General features: G+C 41.5%; 1 protein-coding gene across 2 annotated transcripts in view; it reads left to right on the plus strand.

Annotated features, from left to right (window-relative positions):
* The window catches only part of TIAM1 (TIAM Rac1 associated GEF 1), a 204945-nt gene that overhangs the window by 1583 nt on the left and 177197 nt on the right, over window positions 1-26165 (plus strand). For both annotated transcript variants that reach the window (XM_037832689.1, XM_037832706.1), the window contains exon 2: window positions 2682-2840. The gene's annotated coding sequence lies outside the window, so the exon portion shown is untranslated. The remainder of the gene's footprint in view (window positions 1-2681; window positions 2841-26165) is intronic.

The raw sequence follows: 26165 nt of genomic DNA on the forward strand, positions 1-26165 counted from the left end.
TGTGGGCCCAAGAAAGTTCTAAGCAGGCAGAGGTGTGCATTGTGCTAATGTGATGCTTGGGGCCACTCCCCTGTCCCTCCTAGTCCCTTTTAGTAACTCGTCGAACATGAAAAACGACCAAATCTGATCTCATGATAGTGCTGGTGAAACTGACTAATAGACCCTCGTTCATGGAATTTTATGAAACAATAATCCATAGCTAGAGAAAGGGGAAGAAATTATTCACAGAGTAGAGGTTTTTTGGTATTGTCACATGGTGCTGTTAGAGGACCTCATTATGTAGCTATTCAAAATTGGGGTTAATTTTATATGACAGTGCAGGTGTGAGAGAAGGAATTATTGCATCATGACTTTTCTTATGTCTTCTCTCCTCCCGCCCCCAGGAAACAACCTGATTTGGCTCTGGCTGTTTGTATTTTAATTGAATCATAAACAAACACTACCTCCTTTCTTGAGTTTGCATGCATTTTAAAAATTCTGCCCTTTGGAACCCTGTCAAAAAGATTTCAGAAGCCCTTGAAAACAAGCAACTGAATCTCTTAACTGCAAGGAGGAAGACATTATGTATTTATCTTTATGTGTCTTTGACATAGAAAATGTTTTTAGTTTTATGATAAAAACATACCTGGTATTCTTGACTATCAGACACATTGGACCAAATTGTTCCAAGGTGGATTTTTGTGTTTTCACTGGGGCATACCCTCTGAAATTTTTGGAAACACCGAACTAGAATTTGCAAAACAGTTACTTGGTAATCTAATGTGAATTGTAGCTATTTTCAACCCACTTGACAATACAGATTTACTTTCCACCGGGGCAGAGCAAATTTCCTATAATGACTGAGGAAGAACATTTCATTTTGGTTAATATTTAATGCATGAGGCTTGGCATTTTAAAGATTTCTCAGAACTTCCTCTTTTTGAGCACGTGGCAGTGAAAGAGCAGGAACTGTGGAGTTGTGAAAGACCTGGGTTTGATTTCTGCCCTGCCACTTTTAGCTGTGTGGCCACAGGAAATTCGCCTAACCTCTCTGAGTTTATAGTTCCCCAACTGTGAAATGGGAATAATGAAAACTGCTGTGGGGGGCTGTTGTGAAAATGCAATGCGAGTATTCATTTAAGGTACGTGTCTTGGGGTCTGGCACTTTGTAAATTGTAGTACGAGAGTTGTTCTCTTGTACCTCCAACTTCGTAATGTCTATGCCTTCTTTCCAGAAATATGAAAGGTTATTGCAATAGAATAAAACAAAAATCACTTCTTCCTCTTTGTCCATTTATTTGTTCTCTCTTCACTGTGGGCAAGTGGTGTTACCAGTGTTACTCTCCATATTTTCAATATTTTCATCTCATTATCTTAATTGATTTGTGGTAAACTGGCTGCATATCTCTCCTTCAATTTTTATCTTACCTTCCCCAGTTCATCTCACTGCTCTATTCTTATTTCATCTGTTTGCTATGCTTAGGGTACAAATGAAGTGAATTCGAGCCTCAGACTTGGCAGAAACTGGGATGTAAGTGGGGTCGCATCTATCAGGCCACGTTTGTTAAATTTAGCTACTCAAGAATTTCACTTGGAGATAGATGGTTCCTATAATTGCCGAATCACTTTTTATTGGCGTTGCATTTTTTGAGAATGTTTCTCCAGGCTTTGAAATTCCTGAGTACTTTTGTGGGGGGTTGAGGGGTATGGGTCCTTGAGTGCTATGGTTGACCTTGAAATCAAGAAAGGAAATTAAAAGCCCAAGGCAAAAGCTGCTTGGCTGGTTAACATTCTTCCACAAAAGAATATAGAGTTATTGAAGTTGCTCAGCCCTAAACCATTTGTTCTCCCAAGGATTTGTCAGTTGAGAAGGTCCTAAGGAATATAGGGCATGATTAGTTAGGGTATTTATTTGTGCATGTAGTATTGCAAGGGGCTGAACTGGGGATATGAGGGACTGGGACTTGGGCAAAGGTTTCTTTTGCTTTATGTAATGTGCTAATGTCATTTGCCGTTTTGCCCAAGGAGTAAGTCTGGTTTCACGTTGTGTGTTGTCAGTCGTCCTCAGGTGTGGAGTTACTTTGAAAAAGACAACTGGCCAGCTGTACATGTTCTGACATGCCTTCTGAGACCCAGTGTGCTGAGTGACAGTGCTGGTGATGCCATTTTGTTTCACTTTGTGTTTTTTGAGAACGGAGAACAGGGAAGAGTGGTTTTCAGAAACATTTTGCAACCTCTCTTCTCCAGGTTATTTTGATGCTGTTGCTTGAGAACATGTGGGTTCTATTAGCATGGCATTCACTGGTAAAGCTTTTGGGGGCAGGCTCATTGCTTTTGAAAAGTTTTCTTTGTCTAGTGGTTAGGTGTGAATTTGTGAGATCTTGCACTGAATCCCGGAGCCGTGTGTGGTACTATATACACCAATGTTTAGGAACTCTGATTTCCTTAGATAGGAGATGTTGATAGGCAAAAATAACTGTTGTCAAGGGGCTTTCTATAAGGCCATAGTTGAATAAAGTCCTGCTTATATCTTCTAGAGTATTAAAATACTAATTGCCAACATTTATTGAGTGTGTATGACATACAAGGTACTTTTTCCATGTTATCTCATGTTTCTAAGGCTGATCTTGCAACCTTGCAACCTTGAGAAGTATATGAAAAATTTGCACAAACCCATTATTTTCTTATGTCTACTCTTGTAGGTAGAACTACTGAGCGCTGGGGCCCACCTTTCTAGACCCAAGAGGAGGAGAAGGACGAGGTGGGTTGGTTCTGAACCTCGCCTCTGACCTAGGGCGCGAGCAGCCCCTGCGGATGGCACGTTTGGAGATCTTGAGAAAGCCTTTTCTGTTTGGGATGGGGTAAGTGTGGCATTTGCAGAAGACTGGGGAATGGAGGATGTCAGCTTTTAAAGTCCTTGTTTGTTTTGCGATCCAGCCCAAATCCAGCCTGTTCAGGGACAATGTCAAGTTCATTATCTGTGACTATTGGTTTGGCGGGAAGAGGGACTGACCCTGGCCAATTGTCCCCACTTGCAATCGAGGCTTTGATTTTGGCTTCCTGGGAACCTTCTGATATTTAGGGTTCCATTCTTACTGGGTTGTTACCCAGGACAAGCCAGTCGTGGGTTGATGGGACAGCCCCCGTGAACCACGGCTCACTCACTGGTGTCATTTCCTTAGATTCTCGGATTATATGGTTGTGGATATTTTATGCAGTAATTATCCTGCCTGCTTCTTCCTGACTTCCCTTTTGCCACCCCCATGAGAGTGGGGATGGGGAAGGAGGAATGGATTTGCACTGCAGCGGGGGAAACTCTGTATCAGAGTGTGTTGCTCCTGGGATGTTGGCCGTGAGATCACGTTACTTTTGACAAGAGAGGATGAGCCTTCATCCAAATGGCAAAGTGGGGTTGGTTAAATAGTGTTTCACCTGGGCCTCAGTGCTGTGCTCACATTGGAGGTGTTCAGTAGATGCATTTTTTTTTCTCCAGAAAGGATCAAGTGGTTAAATCACAAGATTCACAGTCATTGAGAGGAAAGAAATATGCTGCAAAGATGCCTTCCTTACCCCTCTGTGTCCCTTCTAGGGACAACCAGCAGAAAGGGCTGTGGGCACTTGAGTTTCCCGTCTGTCAAATGGGGACAGTGTCATCTGCTATCCGCCCTCCGCCCCCTACCCCCATCCCTGCAATCTCCATCTCCATTTACCTTACAAGGGTAGAATGATTTAGACCAAAAGGGGGCTGTATAACTATACGAGTTGCTGCTGTGCTTTTCAGATTTGCCTTCCTCCCATGAACAAACCCACCCAAACTTTGTTAGCTGGGGACATGCTGTGATACTGACATTTTTCAGGTGTTGTTTGCTTGCCACGGAACTGGAACAAAATTTGAGACTACTGACTCAGCAAACCAGACTTGCAGATGTTTCCGTAATCAAGGTGGAAGATCCTTGCTGCTTTCAAAGTTTCCCATCTAGCATTCCAGGCCCCACTTTGCAGTTCTTGCTGTGACTTGTTTCTCTGGTCTTACCTGTTGCTGCTTTCCGCCCAAATCCAGACTTAGCCCCTCCCTTCCCTGCCTGTGTGCAGTGGCTGGTAGAGACCTCTCTTGCAGTACTTGGATCAAACCGTATTTCATACTTGGGTTATGTGCTTTTATTTAGGGAGTAAAAAATAAATACATAAGTAAATAAAAAGGGAATACAATAATAATAATAATAATAATAATAATAATAATAATAATAATAAAAACCCAACTAACCTTGGTGCTCTGCCTTGGATCTCCTGTACCTTTTGTGTGATCTCCCCCCCCACGTGTTTTGCTCCTGTCTAGTGCTCCCCTCCCCCATATTATTTTTGCCCCTGTCTGGCCAGCACCTGCCTCTCTCTGTTGAAAGGCTGCCCTTAAGGGCTTGGATCCCACTCTCCTGAGTGTCTGGGATTCCCTTGTGCCCCCAGGGCAGCCCTGAGCCAGGGCTAACAATTCCCCAAGTGCACATAGTCCAGGGCAACTCTGAGCTTTCCCCCGTCCTGTCCTGTTTCCAGAGAGCCCCGTGGCTTCCTGCCATGTCCCACGCACCCACTCCCCGTCTGGGTTTCTCTGGAAACGCTTCCTAATAAATTACTGAAACACAAATTCTCATCTCAGGCTGACCTGCATAACTTGACCGAGCAACAGAGTACAAAAGTGGGAGCTTGGATTCAAACCAGTGGGCTGCTGGGGGTCCCTCCAGGGCTTGTGTTTTTCTTTCTGTTTGCCTTGGCATGGATGGCAGTGACTGCCACAGCGTGAACAGTGTTTGCTTGGTGAGTGGCTGATGAGCCGGGCTCTCCTCTGTGCCGTCCCCTGCACCAGCCTGTTTCCTATCTCTGGGCCGTTGTACTTGCTGGGTTTTACACCTGGAACGACTTCCCACCAGCTCTCTGCTTATTCAGACTCTACCTCTCCTTCAGGGTCAGCTCAAACCCACCTTCTCCGGGCCTTCAAGGGCCACCTTGTCTGTCTGCACAGTCCACTGCCATTTTTTTTTACTCTCAGGACTAGTGTTAGTGTTAGATGTTTCTTTTTCTATCTTCTCCCCCTGGCCCAATGTATTTGCGAATAATTGAGAGCTGTGATTATTCCCTGTACCATGTAATAAATGTGTGATTCTTTTTGGATGAATTAAACCTGGTCGGAGCTATCCAAAGAAATAGATGTTTCCGGGCTTTTGGAATGAAGGGAAATGATGGGGTGAAAGAGCAAAGCTAAAATAAGTGAGGGGCAGATCTAAAAATTGTCAGGCCAGGTTGGTGTGAGCCGTGTGTGTGTTTTCACACTGCAGCTGTTCATGTCGAATCATAGAGTGGATGGCTCATCTCTTGGCGTCAAGCACAGCGACTCCCTCGTGTAACCCCCACCCCCACCTCCTGGGAATTTAAGCAAATTGATGTGATGAATAATGTGGATTCTTTTCCAGTACTTAGGAAGCGGTTTAATAAAGTTCACGCAAATGGTAGGTGAAACATGTCATGCATCTTTTTTTCCTCCCCAGAAATTGCTAATATTTGAAAGATAACAGAACCGTCCCTCTTCCCTCTGCAGACACAGTGTGTTGAGTTTTTGCTGTTGGCCAGCCAAACAGTGCACAATAACCCCTTGACTTTTGCCTCTTGGCTGTGCCTCTTTTGTTAGCTAGTAGAAACAGGGCTAAGGCTGCAAGTGAAGATGCAAAGGAAGGGAGACCAGCATACATTGAGCACGTACTGTGTACATAGCATTCTACTGAGTGCTCACCAATTGAGTCCATGTTTGAATCTCACTACAACTCTATAATGGGCGTATTCTTATCTCCAAGTCTAAACTGACTGGAAATCCATGTGACTGGATGAAAATTACTCCATGGTGGTGGCGACTCTGTATTTGAACTCTGTTCGAACTGACTTTCAAATCCGTGGCCGTTCACATGATGCTTCTGGATATAAACGGGTGTTTGGACGACGATGTCCAATGTTTGTATCGACTCAGAATTCTGAGAGTCCTGGGCTCATTTCTGATCCATACCTTTTCCATTTCAGCCAGTTTCTCTTAGTGCTTCATTGTTCTTGAATTTGTAGAAGTAAATATTGTCTGAAATACTGTGTTTGGGAGGGTCTTTGGAGATAACAATATTTTACATTGGAGATCTGACTTTATTATTTTATTAGTTTCTGTTTATTTTTGTTTGGCTTTTTTTCGTAATCGGTTTTTAATTTTTTTTTGCTCTCTTCGATTTTTTAAAAAGTTTCTTCATTTTGCTTATTGTTTTACTGTATTTTTAGATGCCCATTCATAGATGAATCGATCGAGCTGGTTCTTTGAACACCCTCAAGAAAGTTGAATAACTTTATCCTTCTTTGTAAGTCTAAGGCTTTCCTCTGTGTGTCGTGTTCTCTGGCACAAGCCCGGGATGTTGCTTTCTTGGGTATGATTCTGCAGGACGCCCTGGAGCTATTCCCTGTCCTCTCCCTCTCCTGCCCACATTGCATAAACACCGGTGTGGCAGGACAGATGGCTGCTCCGGGGCTCCTTTGATGTCACATTTGGTTGCCTGGGCAGGGGGTAGGGGTAGTTGCGGCCAGTCTCCGTGGGAGGAGGAGCTAACTGGGAATTGCCCACTTGCCAGTGGGTAAACAAAAGCTGAACTCCAGGAAAGCTGGGCACCTTGGTCCCCGCACATGCTGGGGCAGTCATGGAGTTAGATTTACGTAAGTGTGTTGAGCCTGGGAGGAAGCCAGTCTGCTCAGAGCACAGCCTTTTCTCTCTGCTCCTAACTGATGCTCACTGGAGTTGGGTTTTATTAGGGAAATGTGAATGAACGTGGGGAGGGGAGAGGGATGGTGATCAGAGTGACGGGGCTGCAGATAGTTACGTCCAGAGCTAGGAAAAAAAGAGATCATTCCAGAGGCCTGGGTTATCTTTACTGGATGCTCAGGTAAAAGTACCTGGAATCCCAGGGAGTCAAGATAGAGCAGTAGGTGCCCTGTTATCAGGCAGACTATTTGCTGGTCAAACAGCATCAATCTGAGTAATGGGGAATGAAGGTTTTAATGGCAAATAGGGAGTGAGAGGATAAACACCCAAACAGGAAGGGAATGAGACAGTAGAGACATTCCTGAAAGAAAAATCAAGAGTTGATAGTCCGTGAAAATAAACTGGTTTTTAATGGTTTTAGCTTTAGGGGGACCTCTGGAGGTAATTACAAGCACCCACATGCAAACCAAGCATGCAGTTATCGAAGTGCGGAAGCCGAAGGCCAGGAGGGTCAACTGAATCCTTTCCTAGTCTAGCCTCTGGATAGTAACTGCTGCCATTTATTTTTCTAATGTATTTGCAGAAGTCACAATGCGCCAAATTAAGAGAATGTATTCAAGTTAACACAGCGACAGTTTCTATGCTTCCTGTTGATTTTGAGGGGGAAAATGGGGGATCAGCTCATCCATTCATTCTTTCAACAGATACTTCAGTGAGCAGCCATGGGTATTTTTCTGTATTGGTGGCAGTGAGGTGTGACTTACAGATCTTGCCTTCAAAGAGCTTACAGTCAAGTTGGTAAGAAACTAGAATGCCATGAAGACCAAAGGAGGGGTCTAAAGTAGGAGCTTGGGAAAATTGAAGGGTCAGGACATTAGCCATTCAATGGTGATGGCTAAAGATGGGAAACTTACTAACCATAATATTATTCATTTCTGCGCCTATTGAGTGATTGAGTGCTTGTTCTCTCTGTCACAGTTCTAAATGTATCAACACATTTAGTCTTTACCGAAATTTGGTGAGGTATACTTATCCCAGTTATACAGATGAGGAAACTGAGGCTGAGAGAAGGAAAGGAGACACAATTAGTGTATGCCCTGGCAGCTTGAACACCAAACTACTACTGCCTCGGTGTCTGGCTGCTTTGGGTAGCGTAGAACCCCGGGCCTCCGTGGTTTTCCTGTATTGGTAGAAGCATCAGTGCATCTGTGGTTTTTGTTTCTTTTTAAAAGTCAGTGCAAGACAACCAGAGTGGGCTCTTAAGAGTTTCTGCTTCGCTTTTCTCAATGTTTAGAGAAGTCTAGTTTGTGTGGATGATTGTCAGGCCATTTAGTCCTGAAACCATCTGAGCAGCAGCCTTTTTAGGTCAATGAGGGTTGATTTTAATTATCAGATAAATAGCCTATGAATATGAGTGGGAGTTTTGTTACTCAGTTCCTTGGTAGTGGTTTGAAAGTTTTCTCTGGGTGCATCAGTGTTGAAAGGGGTAAAGTGGAGCTAGAAACTGTCTCAGGTTAGGGCAGTCAGCTGGTGATTTTTGTTTCTTTGGTGAGTGGTTCTTTTTGTTTTTTTTTTTTTTTAATTGAGGTATGTGACGGTAGCTGTAGTAAGTTCAGTCACTTATGTTTAATCAAAATGACTAGACATCGGGCTAGGAGTCAAGAGACCCAAATACTCCTGACTTCTCCCATAACTTTTTGCCCTTTAAGCAAGCCAGGTTGCTCAGGAAATTGTATTCTCAGCATCCTTGTGGGGCATAGGAATCTCTACAGGCAAAGACTGTAATACAGATTATTTTGTATCAAAACTCAACTTTTAGCTTGTTATCACTACAGTACATTATTATTTAAATGTATTGTTTCACACCCAGCTACAGTGGCTAGATTTTATATTTTGGAGTTATATCTAAAGGAATTGTCATCTTCTGGTTGTGATCTGGAAATAATTTTCAGCTGTAGAGAAATTAAAGGAGGAAAATACACCTTTTTTGTTGCTAGCCAGACAAAGGGAACTTAGGAGCACATACTTGATTTTTCTTGGTAATTGGATACATTATACAGGAGGCTACTCTTTTGTTGGGACCTTATAGCTAAAAGAAAGCATAAAGCAGATCTGAATGTTAAATATTTCCCTCTTCTCAAGAGCACATCAACTTGGGGTTTAGACTCATTTTGCTTACCTCTTATTTCATTAACTTAGAATCAGAACAAAATGGTGCAAGTGAGAATGTCGGTCTTTTCAGAGATCAAGGCCATGACCCTTTTCTTTGAATTCCCTGGAGCTTTTTTCTCACAAAGTGGGGTGGGCTTGGAGCCCAGGAATACATGCAGGATATGGGGAATTCACCCGCAATATGTCAACCTTGAGTAGGAAAGAAAGCACTGAAAAACAAAAGGCCTTCCAAAGTGCCTTTTGATTTGATTTGATTTTTTAAAACTTTTATGGCTCAGTAGAGGATTTCCAGTCCTGAGTTGTGTGGTAGTGAGGGTCTTTCATACCACGAATGTGTTTTCTATTTTAGCAATTGTTGAGAAATGGTTTCTTTTGGAGTATCGTGTCTTAAAACTCTTTGGGGATTTTGGACATTGGTTGTCCTCAAGTTTTCCTTGAGAGTTACGGGGTTGGTAATCTTTTTTGAGTAGTTTGTGTCTGGGAGCCTGGGATCTGTGTTTTGAGGTGGTGGTCTCTTGTTTTCCAGGAGACAGGTCTATCTGACTTGAGATGTATGCGTTTTTGTGATTCTATTTAATGATTAGAATGTGGATTTTGATACACAATTGGCTGAATCTATGTTTGCTTTACTAATTCATTTCTAGACCTGGGTCCAGGTCCCTGGGTCTTTGTATTAAAATTTGCCATAATCCTACTTGTTTGAGTGTTTGAAATGCATTCTTCAGTCAACAATTTTTGTAGCACCTGCTGTGTGCCTCATTCATCAAGAGGGTCATGGAATTCAAATACAAATATGGCAGATAGGGTGGGCCCCTCAGAGGGCTAAGTGAAATGGAATTGGCAACAAAAATCCCACAGGCAAGTTTTATTAGTAAGAACAAAAGAAAATTTTCAAAACCTATTTGATGTTTCAGACTTTATAAGTACATTTGAAGTGCTTAAAGAAACCATAATGTTAGAAATGGATGCATGTGTGTATAAAACTGAAACCAGACTCCTTTGCCAAATCCAATTCCTCAAAAACATTCCTAGAAAGAGGCGCTTTCCCGGAGAGAACGAAGCCAATGTCATCTTCAACCGCCTCTGTGGATCTTGTGCTCCGCTAAGATGCTGTTGAAAACATGCAAAACAAAATTGAGGTGACACAGCCCAGACATCTCTTCACAGGGACTCAGTGTAATGTCTCTGACCCACATTCCTTCTCAGAATCCTCTACCGCTTCTCTGTCTGCTTAGCCATCCGTGGGTAGTACAAGGGGATCCCTTGTTAAGCATGAGGCTCTGGTATTCAGCTGGTGAGAACTGGTGGCTTCTTAGCTTCGAAAGCATTGATTTCAAGATCTTGTTTCCTTCCTTCTGGTCGTGTGTCCTGCCAGGGCTGTTCATACTAAGGACAAGAGTTGCCTTTTTAGGTGAGTGGATTATGTGATAGAGTCCATGTTTGCCAGGCTTGCCTGTATTGGGGATTGCTGGGTCGTGGGTTGAGCTTTGATGATAGTATTTGAAGGTACGATGGCTTGGGGACCAGAAGTATCACAGCCTACCTTGACCCTGTCCCCCTTCCCTTGAGAAGTTCTTAAAGGAGACAGGACACATAAGTCATGAAGCTGAGTAATTCTGGAGATTCTTCTGGAATCTGACATCAGTGTTTCTCCTTGAGGGTTGTCTTTCAACCTTTCTGAAGGCTCCTTTGTTTCTTCAACACAAATTTATTAAGCACCCCACTTTGTGTCAGGTGCAATTCCAGCTACTGGGGATATAGTATTGAAGAAGACTGAGAGGAATCCCTTCCCTTGCATAACTGACATTCACAAAGGGGAAGACAGACAGTAAATGAATAGTTTAAGCCTGTAGTATGCCAGAAGGTGGTAACTGTTATGGAGAGCAATGAAGCAAGGAAGGCATCTAGGAAGTGTTGGGAGTTTGAACTTTTGAATAGGGTGTTAGAAAGGCCTCACTCATGGATGATATTGGAGCAGAGATGGCAGTGGGTGGAGAGAGTGAGCCTCTCTGGTAACTAGATGGGGAGCCATCGAGGCCGAGGGTTGTACCTGCCATATTGGAGGCCCGGCATGGAGGTCATGAAGACCTGGGTGGAGAGAGAAAGGGGACAGTCGAGAAGAGGAACACAAGAGGGGTGGTATGGGGAGAATCGGGTAGGACTTTTGGCAACATGGCAAGTGTTTTAAGGATTGTGGCGGAAGAGAGATGTGATCTGATTTAGGTCCCAATAGGATCAACTCTGAATGCCCTGTTGGGCGTAGGCTAAACAGCTTCCTCATTTTGACGATGGTGTTCAGTAATCATTGTATCTGGGCGATGATTAAGCTTTGTTATTGTGCACACAACCCAGACCTGCTGGTGCTCTTGGGTCTTTATTAGTTTTTTTGCAACTTCTCTAGCATAAGTCTCTTTTCTTTATAGTTGGTGAGAAAAGGGACTTTCATAATGCAAGGGTAGTTAGCTGATGAGTTTTATAATGAGTATAAGAGTTTCTGAAAAGTGCTTAAAGGTAATTTGGGATTCTCTGCAGCCCAATATTTCATTTATCTTTAGAGCAGAAAAATCCTCTTCCCTCTGTTTAACTGTATTTTGCCTCTTAGACCCTCTGTTCTGTCTTTAATCATAATCCAACTCTCCTTTTCATTGAAGACTTCCCTTTTTGGTTCAGGCTGCTTATCTGGAGCTTTCAGTTCTGGGAAAAAAAAAAAAAATGAACCATACGTCATGTGTATTACCTTTTAACTGGAGCCACATATTGAATCATAGCCTGAATATATTTTGTAGATCTCTGAGCCTTTCAAAAATACAAACCTGAGTTTTTTTGGCTTTTGACCCTTCTGAGCCCATTTTAAGTGGCATGTGGTAAACTTTTCCACAGATGTTAGTTCTGTGTACTTTGAAGAAAATAATAACTTTCACATCTGGTCTTCTTTTCATCTAGAGATCTTAAAACCCCAAGTGCACGTTAATTCCACCTCCCATTACTGGGAGGTAGGGAAGGATGGAGGGCCTTGGCTTTAATCACTGCTGATGCAAAGGGGATGGAAAGACAGCCTCTGGGCCCGACAGTAACCAGCATTTTGCATTTGGCGAATGCCTTTCTTTTAGTATTTTAAATACTACGCAAGTATTACCTGTTGGGAAGTGCAGTGTCCTGTGTCTCTGCATGGAGCTGGGACTATCCCTGGAAGCTAGGGACTGGTCACTTCAGTGTTGTCACTTCCCAGGGCTGTTTGCTTTCTCATTCCTGGGCTCCCAGGGGCTTCCTGTGGATGACCCGGAGTCTCTGGTGCTGAGTGCAAGTAGGGGCTGTTTGGTTTTCTTTCCATCTTTTCCGGTTTGTATGCAGATAGGGCAGGAGTTCCGTTCCAACTTCGGCTGCCTTCCAAGCTGGTAAGGAGCAACTCTCATCGAGAGTTGCTCACCTGAACCCCCTCCCTCTAAAATTTCGCCCTGGTGTCTTGGAAGAAGAAAAAGACGGCAGAGAGCCAGGTCTTTCTCCAGCGCCGCCCAAGTCCATTCCTGATAAAGGAAGGCATTGGTTTTACCCGTAAGAAAAACAGAATGGGACAAAAACCCAAACTAGAAAATAGTCATGTCATGAACAGGTGGGAAATTCTGCTGCTCACCTGTGGGAGGGGAGGTAACTGGAGGTCACTGAGATTGGAGTGCTTTTAGACACAGCCACTGTCATTCAGGGGGTGGGGTGGGGGCTGCTGCATGATGAATGGGGGGAAGGCAGACCTGGGGCTGCAACTGATTTGCAGAAGGATTAGACTTCTTTGATTTTAAATAGAAAGTCTTTAGCACTCTTTAAAGAAAAAAAATTCCTAAATTCCAATATAGAGAATTTTATTAATTTTGCAACATAATGTTGCCTCTGTTCACAGTTACATGTGGAAAGAAACCACGTAAATACAAAATGCTGAAAAGTTTGGGTTCTTTGAATGCTCCCTCCAGGTGACACATCAGACCGTAGGAGGAGCCTGCCGGTTCCTGATTTCTTTTCATCTTCTTGACTTAAAAGGTAGAAAGATGTCTATACTTCTGCAGCATGAGATGAATGTTCATGTTATTTTAGGTGACGAACCTTCTGAGTAAATTTTAAAAGCACGCCCTGGGAGAATGTTTCCTTCCTTGATTCTTATCTAATCGTTTTGAACTGCAAAAAAAAAAAAATACTTCTGTTCTTTCATTTAATTCTTAGAGTGTTGGTGTGTTTTTTGCTTATTTTGGTGGAACTGTAGTGGACAGATCATCTGTTCTTAATATACTGTTGTGGAATAGGTATTCACCATTTCCTTGTTCTGTGGGAGCCCTAGTTGGCAAGGCAACTCTTGGAAAGTTCCTTAAATAGGTAAATAATTGGAGGAAAGAAATGACTTAGAAAACCACTCTGTTATTTGGAAAACAAAACAAGCCCAATAATCTACCTCCCTCATGCAAGTCACTCTTTTTAGTTGAATAGCTAATCCTTTTGCTCCTGGCAGTGGCAGGGCCCTGGAGATGGAACCCTATAATTCTGAGATAGCCTTGAGGCCACCTGAAGGTAGAGGCAGCAGAAGAGATGGCTAAGAGCAGTGCACTGAGAAAGTTCCTAGGCCACGGCTTACTTGCTGTGTGACCTTGGGCAAGTCACTTAACCTCTCTGGGCTTTGGTTTTCTCATTTATAAAGTGGGGAGTAATACCTTCCTTCGAGAACTTTCAGAAGATTCAAACATTTCATCAGTGTCTGACATATATTGCAGTTGCTCAAAAAGCGTCAAGGGCTATTGCCGTCACTGTAGGCAGGAGACAAATGAGTGTTACTGGAAGTCTTAGAGCTATTTGTAGGCCCTCTCTTACTAAACCCTTGTAGGATTTCACACTTTGCATTCTGGTATATGCCTTCTCAGGCTGGGTCTCCTGCCTATGAAGTTGAAAGTCTCCCTTTCACTATCGGCAGGAGATGGCCATGTGATTGCAAATTACTGTCCAGGCCTTTGTTTTCTGCTTCTTTTCTTGATGTGTTGGTAGCACCACTTGTTTATGGCGTCTTTGTGAATTTCCTCGTCTCTCTTCACTTTGCCTGGGAGGGCCAGAAGTGTACATAACGCTCCACCATGAAGTTCACCGGGGAACTCCAAAGTTCCCCAGGCAGCCCCGAGTTCCCCAAAGAGGAATTTGGCTCGCTGCTTCATGGCTGAGGGGATCACACTCGAGCTGTGTGGGAGAATGTGAAGTGGGCTCAGGCATCAGTGACTGCTTGCTGCACCCATGAAAATAGAAAATGAAGGCATACGTGTGGCATGCCCGCATCATTTAAAAAATTCATCTGGTCTGGGAAATACTATTCAACAGTAATGTGAATCAGTGACTGTAACAGAACCAGCTCTGGGATGGATATTGCAGATGGAGATCGATGAGATACAGCCTTTGCCTCCTGGCGGAAGTGATGGGAAGGTCAGTATTCAAGGACAGAGAGGAAGGCAGTGGCGGCAATGGAAATATATGCTGGAAGGGGCACGGGGTCAAGGTTCAGACCGTGGGAGCGGGAACCAAATTGGGGTGAATGTGGACAAGTTACTGCCACTCTTGGCGCTTCAGTTCCCAGACTTGTAGGGTGGGGGTAATGGTACCCACCTCATGGAGCTGGTGTGAGGAGCTGGTGTAAGAGGAGGGTCTGGCCTCTTCAGTCAAGGTGAGCTGGAATCATCCTCTGTCCTGTTATGAACACACAGAGCAAGTGCGATGGAGTCCGGTGGGCAAGGGGAAGAAGGAGCAAGGGAGCCTTTTGAGAGAAGTTAGACTCCGAGCCAGCCTTTTCGTTCTCTTCTGGATATTTTTAAATGGTCACGCCCATTCGCTGAAGAAAGAGTAGAAAATACAGATAAGCAAAAAGAAGACTATAGAAACCACCCCTTAACCTGCATCCAGAGATAGCCTCTATTAACATTTGGCATATTTTTTCCTTCTAGATTTCTTGTTTTCCTCCTTTTGCCTCTAACATACCTAGATCTAGAGCAGGTTAGATTTTGTGCTCGCTGCTGGCCTAGAAGATCCCAAAGAGACGAGGAAGAAAGTTTGAGCTAGGTGTGCCTGGTCTTTCTCCCAAACCCGACTGCTCATGTAAGTGACTGCTTCCCTGGAGATGGGCATGAGCCCGTGGAGAGGCCCAGAAGTTTATCACAGCTGAGGATGGGACACACCTGCCATTAAAGGAATGTATGCTTTCTTTTTGGACATGGTTTTACCATGGTGGCCCTTTTTCTTTCTTAGAAGTTGAGTCCAAGAGTCCGATGGTCCCACTAACATTTTTACTGTCTTATATCCTACCCCATCTGACCACAGTTGTTTTCAGGATGCTGCTAATGTTAATAAGTTTTAATCTTACTGTTGAAGAGTTTCTCTATTTTTCTCAATATTCAAATGCTTTTTTTTGAAACCTTCTTCATCTCAGGATCAATGTGATCCCTACCCCACTGCCACTTAACTACCCGATGCAAGACCCTTAATATTCCAGAGCCTTAGTTTTCTCATCTGATAATTGTCCCTGATACCAATATTCTTCTGCCAGGATTGTGCAGAAGACTAAATTAGTTTATAGATGTAAGATCCATAGTGTGCGAACATCTGTCATGATTATTATTAGTTGTACTATTGTATACTATGATTATTATTATTAGTTATACTATTGTATTCTATGCCACCATCTCTTTAGATATTCTGAGAATCTGCTAAGTCGTCTACTCTGGCTGCACTGACTAAGCAGGCATGCACTCTGGGGCATAGTAGTGTTGTCGTTTCTAAAGCATCTGTTTAATCTTTTTTTAAATTTTTACTTTTTAAATGTTGTCTGCTTAACTCCTGATTTATTGTATAAATTATTTTACCCCCACACATCATGAATGTCATTAAAAGAACAGTCTGCCTTTCCTTTCTCTATATTGTGAACCAACATTCTGTTCACCTAAATGTTGCAAATGTTGATTTTTTGGAACGCAGATGGGTGTCTCCCCCGAAGACGTGGAATAAAACTTAAACCTCGAGTGTCAGGATCTGATTAAAGTGAACATCGTAAAAGAATACACAAAGAGCGTTAAGTAATTTTCCTAGTGCCCCCCTCCCAGAGGTACTTTTTACAGGTACCATGTTGATCTTTAAGGAAAGAGGTTTGTTGAATTTCCAGGACTATCAAATATACTCAGAGCAAATGTCAGTCCCAAATAAGAGTATTCAAATTCATAGGGAAAAAAAAGCAGTTATGCATAAAAACCTTGTACCTGCACCACTTATAGTGTATTGGAAGAAGAATTTAAGTTTGAGCTTGCTGTACATTATAAAATAATAATACGTAGGACACATTGTATGCCTATAAACATTTTTTTTGGCACTGTAGGTGAGCAGCTGCTGTAATTTAAGGGCTGTGTGTGATGTGCATTTGAGTGGATTGCCAAGCTGTTTCCCATAGATCTGACCGACCTGCATTAAAATTGTGCCTCCACAACTCTTTTCTGTACCATGGCCTACACTTTTATTTCTGCCCCCTTTACATAATATTTTCATATTCTCTTTTCTTTTCTTGCCCTCATTCTCCCTGGCTATAAAACCTTCCCTTAGGAAGGTGTACAGTTCCTAGAATCTAGCAGAATTCTATAGGAAAGGGGACATGTGCTTGAGGTCAAATGGGTGGAATTTTTGTTGGGTTATTTCCAAGAACTTGGGCAAATTAGTTAACTTCTTTGAGCCTCAGTTTGCACATTTGTAAAATGAACCTATTACTATCTGTGGATTCAGTGAACACTTTGATACTGATAAAAATTGAATTACTTCCCTTAAGGGTATCTATTTTATTTTTTTAGGTTTTAAGGCAGTTGTAGGTTTACAGAGAAATCATACAGAATTTCCATATCCCACTCCCCACCCTCTCAACACTTCCCCCTCCCTAGTCTCCCTATTATTAGCGTTTTGCATTAGTATGGTACATTTGTTACAATTGATCAAGCAGTTTTATTATAATTTTATTATTAACTAAAGTCCAGTTTATATTAGGGTTCACTCTTTGTGCTGTATATTCTATGTTCTGTTTTTGTTTTTTAAAATTTTTATTATAGTAATATATATATATACACACAACATAAAATATTCCATTTTTAACCACTTTCATAAAGTGTGCAATTTAGTGGTTTTAATTACATTTATAATGTTGCGCTACCATCAACATCATCCATTGCCAAAAATTTCCCTTCCCCTTAAACAGAAAATCTGCATCAATTAAGCATTAACTCTCCATTCCCCACCTACACCCTGCTGCTGATAACCTGCATTCTAATTTCTGACTATGAATTTGCATCTTTTTTATTTCATATAAGTCAGATCATAGAATATTTGGACTTTTGTGTCTGGCTTATTTCACTCAACATGAGGTCTCCAGGGTTCATCCATGTTGTGGCATGTATCAGAACCTCATACCTTTTGCAGTTGAGTAATATTTCTTTGTATGCATATATTATATTTTGTTTGTCCATTCATCTGACGGACACTTGGAGTGCTTCCATCATTTGGCAATTGTGAATAATGCCTCTGTGAGTATCGGTGTTCAAATATGTCTTCTAGTCCCTGCTTTCAATTCTTTTGGGTATATACCTAGAAGTGGGAATGCTGAGTCATTTGGTAATTCTATAGTTAACTTGCTGATGAACCACCAAACCATGTTCTACACCATTTTACATTCTCACCACCAGTGCATGAGAGTTCCTTTTTCTCTGCATCCTCATGAACACTTGTTATTTTCTATTTTTCTTCTTTAAATTATAACCATTCTGGTGGAATGTGAAGTGGTATCCTTGTGGTTTTGATTTGCATTTCCCTTATTGCTAATGATGTTGGGTATCTTTTCATGTGCTTATTGGCCATTTGTAGATCTTCTTTGGAGAAATGTCTATTCAAATCCTTTGCCCATTTAAAAATTGGGTTGTTTGTCTTTTTGTTGTTGAGTTGTATGCATTCTTTATATATACTGGGTATTAACCCTTATCAGATATGTGGTTTCTAAAAATTGTCTCCTATAAGTTGTTTCTTCACTTTCTTTATAATGCCCTTAGGTGCACAAAACTTTTAAATTTTGATAAAGCCCAGTTTATCTATTTTTTCTGTGTTGCTCATGCTTTTGGTATAAAGATTAACTAAGAATTCATCACCTCATACAAGGTCCTGAAGATGGTCCCTTATGTTTTCTCCTGGTTTTATATTCTGGTTCTTATAATTAGGTCTTTGATCCATTTTGAGTTAATTTTTCTATATGGTGTGAGATAAGGTTCCACTTGAATTCCTTTGCATGTGGATACCCAGTTTTTCCAGCACCATTTGTTGAAAGACAGTTCTTTCCCCTTTAAGAGGACTTGCTTCCCTTGTCAAAAATCAGTTGGCCATAGATGTTTATTTCTGAATTATCAATTCTGTTCCATTGATCTATTTGTCTGTCCCTGTACCAGTACCATGCTGTTTTGATTATTGTGGCTTTGTAAGAAGTTTTAAGATTGGGACTATGACCCTTCCAACTTTGTTGTTCTTTTCTAAGAGCTTTCTGTCTATTCAGGGCCCCTTGTTCTTGCATATGAATTTGATGATTGGCTTTCCAAAGAAGGCTTTTGAGGTTTTTATTAGGGTTGTATTTAATAAGGTTATATGTCTCTTATGAAGAGAAATAATTTAAAAAAATAAATATGCCATAACATGGATGAACCTTGAATAATTAAAAAAAAAAAAACAACAGAAGAATTCTTTCTAAGTATTTTGTGAACAAAAGGGGTCTTTATAGACTCCATGAAATGTTAGGATTTCTGTCTTCCTACTATTTGCCTCTGATAGTATATGCTACACAACACATACTAATTATACTAACTAGTATTTATTATCTTTTACGTTCCAGTATTGTATGCTGTGTATACTATCTCATCTACCCTTCATAGCTCACCTTGATTCCAGAGGTATTACAAGGAAGCCCATTTATAGATGAGAAACTGAAGTTCACTGGGATTAAGGAATTCATTCAATATTCTTTCTGACCCCAAAGCCCAAATTCTCAATTATTGCTCAATCTTCTATCTCTGTAAAGAGCTGGACTTGTGAGTCAAGAATAGAAATCTACCCCTGCACGCCCACTCCTTTTTTGGGGTGCTCCTTAGGCACACATTTATTCTGACATGGAGGAAATAGAGCTTTTTGGGAATTTTTACTTAGACCCAGGTGTGTGAAGCTGGGCTTTGAAGAAATTATTCATTAAATAGGGTGAAGAGTGATGGTAAAACCACCTTCCTTTGCTATTTGGGTCAAAATCTATACCCTAAGTCCCAAGAATCTTGATGGGCATGTTTGACTTAAATGTTTAAAGCTTTCATCTTTTACTTGTCAGTGTCTTAAAGAGAAAACAATTTGTTAGTAATATAAACTATTCCCCAAATCAAGTCAATCTCCTTTTTAGGAAACTGGCAGGCTTCGAAGGATATTAATTCCTCTAAGTTAGCAAATTTTTATAATAGTCTTCTTGTTGTATTGACCAAGAAGTGTCAGAAAATATTTCATGACAATGAAGAAACAGGGGAAGAGAATTGAGCTTTTTCTCCTTTGTTCCAGACAAGTGTCCTGGCTGTTCACTGTTTACATATTGTGGGTGAGTCCTGCCAAGCCAGTGCAGGTGTTGCTGACTTGTTAAGACAAGTAGAAGTTGACTTTGTTTTCGCTTAAGAGAAGTTGGAATGCAGTCCTTTGTCAAAGGATCTCATTACACTGGTTACCAAACTAAATGTAAATATATAAAAATGCAAATTACGCTCTGCTGTAGAAATATATATTTTGACACCCTGCCTTAAGCAGTTTTCCTCAATGCATCTGGCTGGTGCCATCCCCCACGTCACCCCTAGTATTGTATAACCTTTCCTTTTGGGTTTTTGGCTACAATAATGAGAGGACTTTTCCAACTTGTCTGCTGTGTCATTTTCGTGTCACCAAATTGGTATTAGATAATGAAGTAGCTAGAGGTTTCTATTTGGTTTCCATTTGGGAGCTATTAAATCTGGGTTTTCAGGATTCAAGTATGTCCAGGTCATAAACCTGCGAAATTAATTAGCATTTATGACAGTAAATTTCCAAGACTTTCTTTGCATCTATCTTTTTTTTTTTTTTTTTTTTTTTTTTGTAGCTTTGCAACCATCCAAAAGATTCTCACAGGAGTTTAACTCACAAAGCAGGTTTTTGTCAGCTCAGGCTGCCATCTGTAATATACAACCTGAAATTTCAGTGGCTTCATACACACAGCGGTTTATTTATTGCTTATGTCATAGAGCTGTGTGGTTGGCTGTGGGAGGAGGTGGTGGTTGCTCTCTGTCTCTCTTCAAATGGTCATCCAGGTGTCCCAGCTTCTTCCATCTGGTCGGTCCTAGGTTGGCTCCTCTGTGTCTGGTGTCCAGGGAAGCAGAGAGAGCATCCCTGGAGGATCTCAGGGGACTTTCTGGGGTGGGGTCTGGAGGTAGCACACGTTCCTTGGGTCACCTTCCATTGGCCAGAACTTAGGCCTGTGGCTCCCGGGTAGCAGTGTCTAGGATGGGAAGAGTACATTTCTTTACTGCTCAGGTGAAAAAGGCATCCATTTAGTGTCTCTGCCACAATGGAGTATTTAAACTTAATCTTTAGGGTTTCTGAAAGTGAAATGTTTATTAGCAAGACCTTGGTGGCGGAATGTACTTTACTTAGTACCTATTTATTTGATCTGGATTTCCAGATTCATTTTCACCTTAGGTGTTTATGAGCCTCCCACAAATGGGGAAGAGGGGGATTTGGGGATTTTGTTTTTTAAAGTGGTGCACTAGAAACTTTGCTTCTTTGTTTGATGACGGGTTTATAACCTGCTCAAAGACCCCGGATAAATGTCTGGTCATGTATGATGTATTCTAGTTATAATCAAATTTGGGGTTTTAAAAAATTTTTTTAATTTGTTTTTATTGTGAACTTTAACAGATACACTTAACAGTGATAACTTTCAAAGTACAGTTTTACAAGTAGTTAGAAAGCAAATTTCAAAGTATGTCATGGGTCACAGTTCCACAACTTCAACCATTTCCATTATAGTAAAATGTAACATATATACAGAAAGGTGTCATCTCTCGATGTACAGCTCAACAAGCAGTCATATAGGTAATTTCAAAAATTGTTATGGGTTAGAGTTCCACAGTTTCAGTTCTTTCCTTATTATGCAATACAAGGTATATACAGAAAGGTGAAGACCTTCAAGGCATAATTCAATGAGTAGCTATAGAGCAAATCCCAAAGGATGCTATAGGCTACCATTCCATATGTAATTTACCTCTTTCTAGCCCTTCCAACATCCCAGCATCCAAAAAAAAAAATCTATAATTATATAGTTTCAGTATTCATAGACCTTTGTTAAATCTTATCTTGTTTGTTGCTACCCCTTCCTCTCATTTAATCTCTTTCTCCAACTTTAGGGGTCTCTAGACAGTGAGCACCCTAAGTTGTTCATATTGAAAGGGGGTGTTGACAGCATGAAAGGGGGCCACATCTGATAGTTGATCTTAAACAGGCTGTTGCCTCTGGGTTTTAGGACTTGTCTGGTATAGGAACACTCTGGTGGATTTAAGTTTCTAAAAGAGAAAACTTGTGAGTGCATCTTTTATAGAATCCCATGTAGGCACTTAGGTATTTGGAGACTACTTTTGGTAAGGGCATAGCATACTGTGGTCATTTGGCATGTCTAGCTGGAGCTTGCATAAGAGAAACCTCCAGAATACCCTCTCATCTCTATTTGGGATCTCTCAGCCACTGTAACCTCGCTTGTTACCTTTCTGTTTTCCCCCCTTTTGGTCAGGTAGGCATTTTCAATCCCTTGCTGCCAGGACCGGGCTTATTCCTGGGAATCATGTCCCATGTCACCAAGGAGATTCATTCCCCTGGGAGTCACGTCCCCATGGTGGGGGAGATTGATGAATTTATTTGCCGAGTTGAGTTTAGAAAGAGGCCACATCTGAGCAACAAAAGAGGTTCCCTGGAGGTGTCTCTTAGGCATAATTATAGAAAGGCTCTGCCTCCCGTTTACAACCCTAAGTTTCACAAGAGCAAGTCTCAGGTTGAGGGCTTGGTTTATTAAGTAATGGGTTCCTAACTTCACTTAATATATTTTCTATCAATTTTTTTTTTTTTTTTTTTTTTTTTTTTAGTGGTTCCTCATAGAGATCTCTGCTGACTTTAGAGGTAATGGAAGGTTCATCTCTGTTCCTTGCTTTTCCCTGAGTTTATCGCTGACCATAGCTTTTCAGAGTTAGAAAGGCCCATCTTCATGTTTTGTCATTTGAGAAGCATCCGTCCTGACTTTTCTAGAGAAATACAGCAAGACTTTACTATTTCAGAGCACAGGATTACATTACATGATTTTTCCTGATAAAAGATATTTTGCTATTAATACCAAAATACCAAGCACTTAAATAGTTGTGGAAGAATCTAAAACATTTCATACCACTTCAACAAATAATTAAAAAAAATTTCCTACCGTTTCATACTTTTACCATTCATCTTCAAAAGAATATGTTAAGCATACGTTAATCTTTAGATATTCCCCCTGCTCAATTCGATCATTAAATTGTGCTGAGATTTGGTGAAGCAGAGGCTCTTGAGGTCTGTTTAAGACCCAGAATGGTGAGACTTTCCAGTTAATGACATTTCCTTTTCTATGATTGCTTCCTTCCCCCCATCACCTCAGGTGTGGTTTTCCACCCCGCTGTCCCCAGCACTATCCCCTCCAACTCCCTGCCTTTACTTTGCTGTAGTCCCTCAAACCAGATAACCCGAGATTGTTAAAATTGAGAATCTGTAGGCCCTAATGAGAACTAGAGCAGAGTGACCATCCCGACAGACCCAAGTTCAGACTCCTCAGCCTGGCACCTAATGACCTTTGGCAGCGAGCTAATCTGGTTCCAGCCGATTGCAAAACGCAACTACCCCCACCCTCATCACACACACAATGCTACCCCCTCTTCCCGAGCCACGCTGGGCTCCTTGTTCTCTGAGCACCCCAAATTATAATAGTAATAAATACAAATAAATGTTAATTGAGTGCTTACTATGTGCCAGCTTCTCTTCTAAAATATCCCAGTGCATTTAATCCTCTCAAGGACTCCACCACCTGGGGCTATTTTCTCCCCTTTACACATGAGGAAAGGAGATGCAGAGAGGTTAATAACTTGCCCAAGGGCACTTAGGTGGGGACAGCTGAGCTGTCCATCAGGCAGTCCTGACTGCTTGCAATAGCAGCTCTCCTCTGCCGAGCTGCCCTCTGCATCCTTTTAGACTAGTTGGGGGCAAACTTCTCTCATATATTTTCTTGGAATAATGCACTTTATTTTTAGAGCAGTTTTAGATATACAGAAGAATAAAGTACCTACAGTACAGAGAGTCTCCCCACCCTGTTTCTCCTGTTATTAACATCTTGCATTAGTGTGGCACCTTTGTTACAGTTGATGAACCAATTTTGATACATTATTGGTAACGAACCCCCAGTTTTTATCCCTCCCGCAATACAACTGAGCCTCTACATCTTTCTGTAACTCTCCTTCATCTCACACTGTGGCCTCTGAACAAGATTGTGCCGGTGCTTGCAAAGTTTTCCCTGACTTGTCAGATTGTCACATCTGTTCGCTAGCTTCCCTCCCAGTGCTAGACTTTGAGATTCTTAAGGACAGGGCCAGGGCCTGGCAAAGTGGCGGTGACCTTTTATTAAGCACCGGTGGTTTGATCAGCATTAGAGATTAGCAAGTCCAGCTCCCCATTTTCCAGATGACGTAACTGAGGCTTAAAGTGGTATTGTGCACAGATTTCTCTGGGATGGTTCTGGGATTAGAACCCATGTCTTCAAAGTCTGTGAGAACACTGACTTTGGAATCGGGACTCAGCAGAACTTTTGGTTTTGTTCTTTAGTTCCTGGCAGGGTTTTGCATGTCTATGGGCTCTCAGATACGGGAAGTTTTTCTGAGCATTCCGTGTACTTATCATATACATGAGGTGTTGGCTGCAGTCATCGGAGTGGCTTGTCAAGAAAAGACATAAGGTGAAGCCCCAAAATGACACAAACCTGCTGACTGAGGGCTCCAAGATTCTGGTGAGGACAAGAAGAGCACATTAATGCATGCAGCTAAAAACTATCCCCTTAATATGAAACTAGCCGATTGCACACATTATTTCATTAATTCTCATATTTAATGTAGTAATTCACTTGCTAAATTGTTTCATTATACAAATTATTTGTCTGTATCTGTACCTGTATGTAACTTGGAATAAATAAGTTACCAAGTTTAAAATTGTGCTTTTCTCTTGATATTCATCACAGACTTAGAGAAGAATTGGCAGTACAGTACAGAGAACTTTATTGTCTTAAAGCATTTGAGAGTAAATTGCCGTTAACCTGGATATGAGTGCATTTCCTATAAACAAGGACGTTTTCCCAAATAACCACCATCCAAGGATCAAAATCATGGAATGAGCTGGAATGTTCCTGCATTCTACTCCTCAGCCCCCATTCCAGGGTTTGCCACTTGTCCTGAGTGAGCATGGGGCTGGTGCCCTTTAAAATAGCAGACGTTCCCAGTTGAGAATCATGTGCTGGGTTTCGTCATCGTGTATCCTTAGACTCCTTCAGTAAGGAAGAGTTCCTTGCTCTTGGCAACCATGACCTCGCTTCTTTTGAAGAGTACAAGCCAGTTATTTCCATTTGGGTTTATCTGGTCTTTTCTCGTGATTAGATTCAGGTTCTGCATTACCGGAAGACGTGCCATCAGTGACAGAGTGGAGGGTCCTTCTCGCTGGGTCTCCTTGGGGAGCTCCCAGTTTTGACTTGTTCCATTTCTGTTGATGTCTATGCACTTTGATCACTTGATTAAGCTGGTGTCTGCCAGGTTTTTCCATTATGAAGTTACTCTTTTCCTCTTTGTCATTAGTAAATGCATTGTGGAGTGAAACTTCGAAATGACGTAGATGTCCTGTTTCTTATCAGACTTTTTATTTAGTTATGTATCTCTGTGGACTCATGGTGCCCTATTTTATTTGATAAGTTATAATCTGTTACCATTATTATTCTTCTTTCTAAGAATCTTTTTTTTATTAGAAAAATTGTAGGTTTGCAGAAAGATCATGCAGACATGCAGCAAATACAGAATTCCCGTATCCCCTCACTGCCATCCCATTATTAACACCTCACAGTACAGTGGTACATTTGTTACAATTGATGAACAGATATTATTATAATTATATAATTAACTGTAGTCCATAGTTCACATTAGGGTTTTCTGTTTGTGTTGTATAGTCCAGTGGGTTTCTAGTAACATATACCACCTAAAATTTTGCCTTTAAATTCTTCAAATATATAATTCAGCGCTCACAGTTATGCTTTGTGGCTTAAATGTCCCCGATTCGGCCTGTGCAGGCCCATCTGTCCTTTTGTTTCCTGTCCGTCCTCGCTCCCACGTCCCATCCTTCCTCCTCCAGCTGGACCCCGATGCACCTGTCCACACTTGTCCCCCGTTTGGGTACTGTCATCCCCATGCCAGGTGCCCCCATGGAGGGTCAGCTCCCCAGCACCCCCAGTCTATTAACAGGTTTTTAAATGCAAATTTCTCCTTCATTATATTGGGCATAAATAAACCACAGAACTTTTTAACTGTTTCAGGGAGCATTATTTTTGTTCCTAAACTGAAAAAATGAGGCCAGTCTAGAATTTGCACACTGTGATGCCTCTCTGGAGCCTCTCTGCCTCCAGGTGCCTTTTTATACAAATTATTAAAAATCTTAGGAGAAATTCAGTCATGTTAAATCCAAAGATTGAAAATGTTGTAAAGCCATGTTCTCCCGGCATCTGGGTGTTGATAAGATTTCCAAGGAGAGGTGTGGGTGGGGCAGTGGAAATCTTATCAGAGGAGTTTGTAAGGATTATTTTCAGTCCTTAGCCATGGTTCTGTAAGGAAGGAAAAAAAGCTGATAACCTGTTTGTTTATGTGTTTTATAGTTTATGCTTCTCTTTCCTTCATTTCCTTTCTTTTTCTTTACCCCCATTGTTCCAGTTTGCTAAAGCTGCCATTATGCAAAATACCAGAAATGGATTGGCTTTTATAAAGGGGATTTATTAGGTTACAGATTTACAGTTCTAAGGCCATAAAAATGTCCAGACTAAGGCATCAACAAGAGGATACCTTCACTG

This window comes from Choloepus didactylus, chromosome 1 (assembly GCF_015220235.1).
Source record: "Choloepus didactylus isolate mChoDid1 chromosome 1, mChoDid1.pri, whole genome shotgun sequence".
NCBI lineage: Eukaryota > Metazoa > Chordata > Mammalia > Pilosa > Megalonychidae > Choloepus > Choloepus didactylus.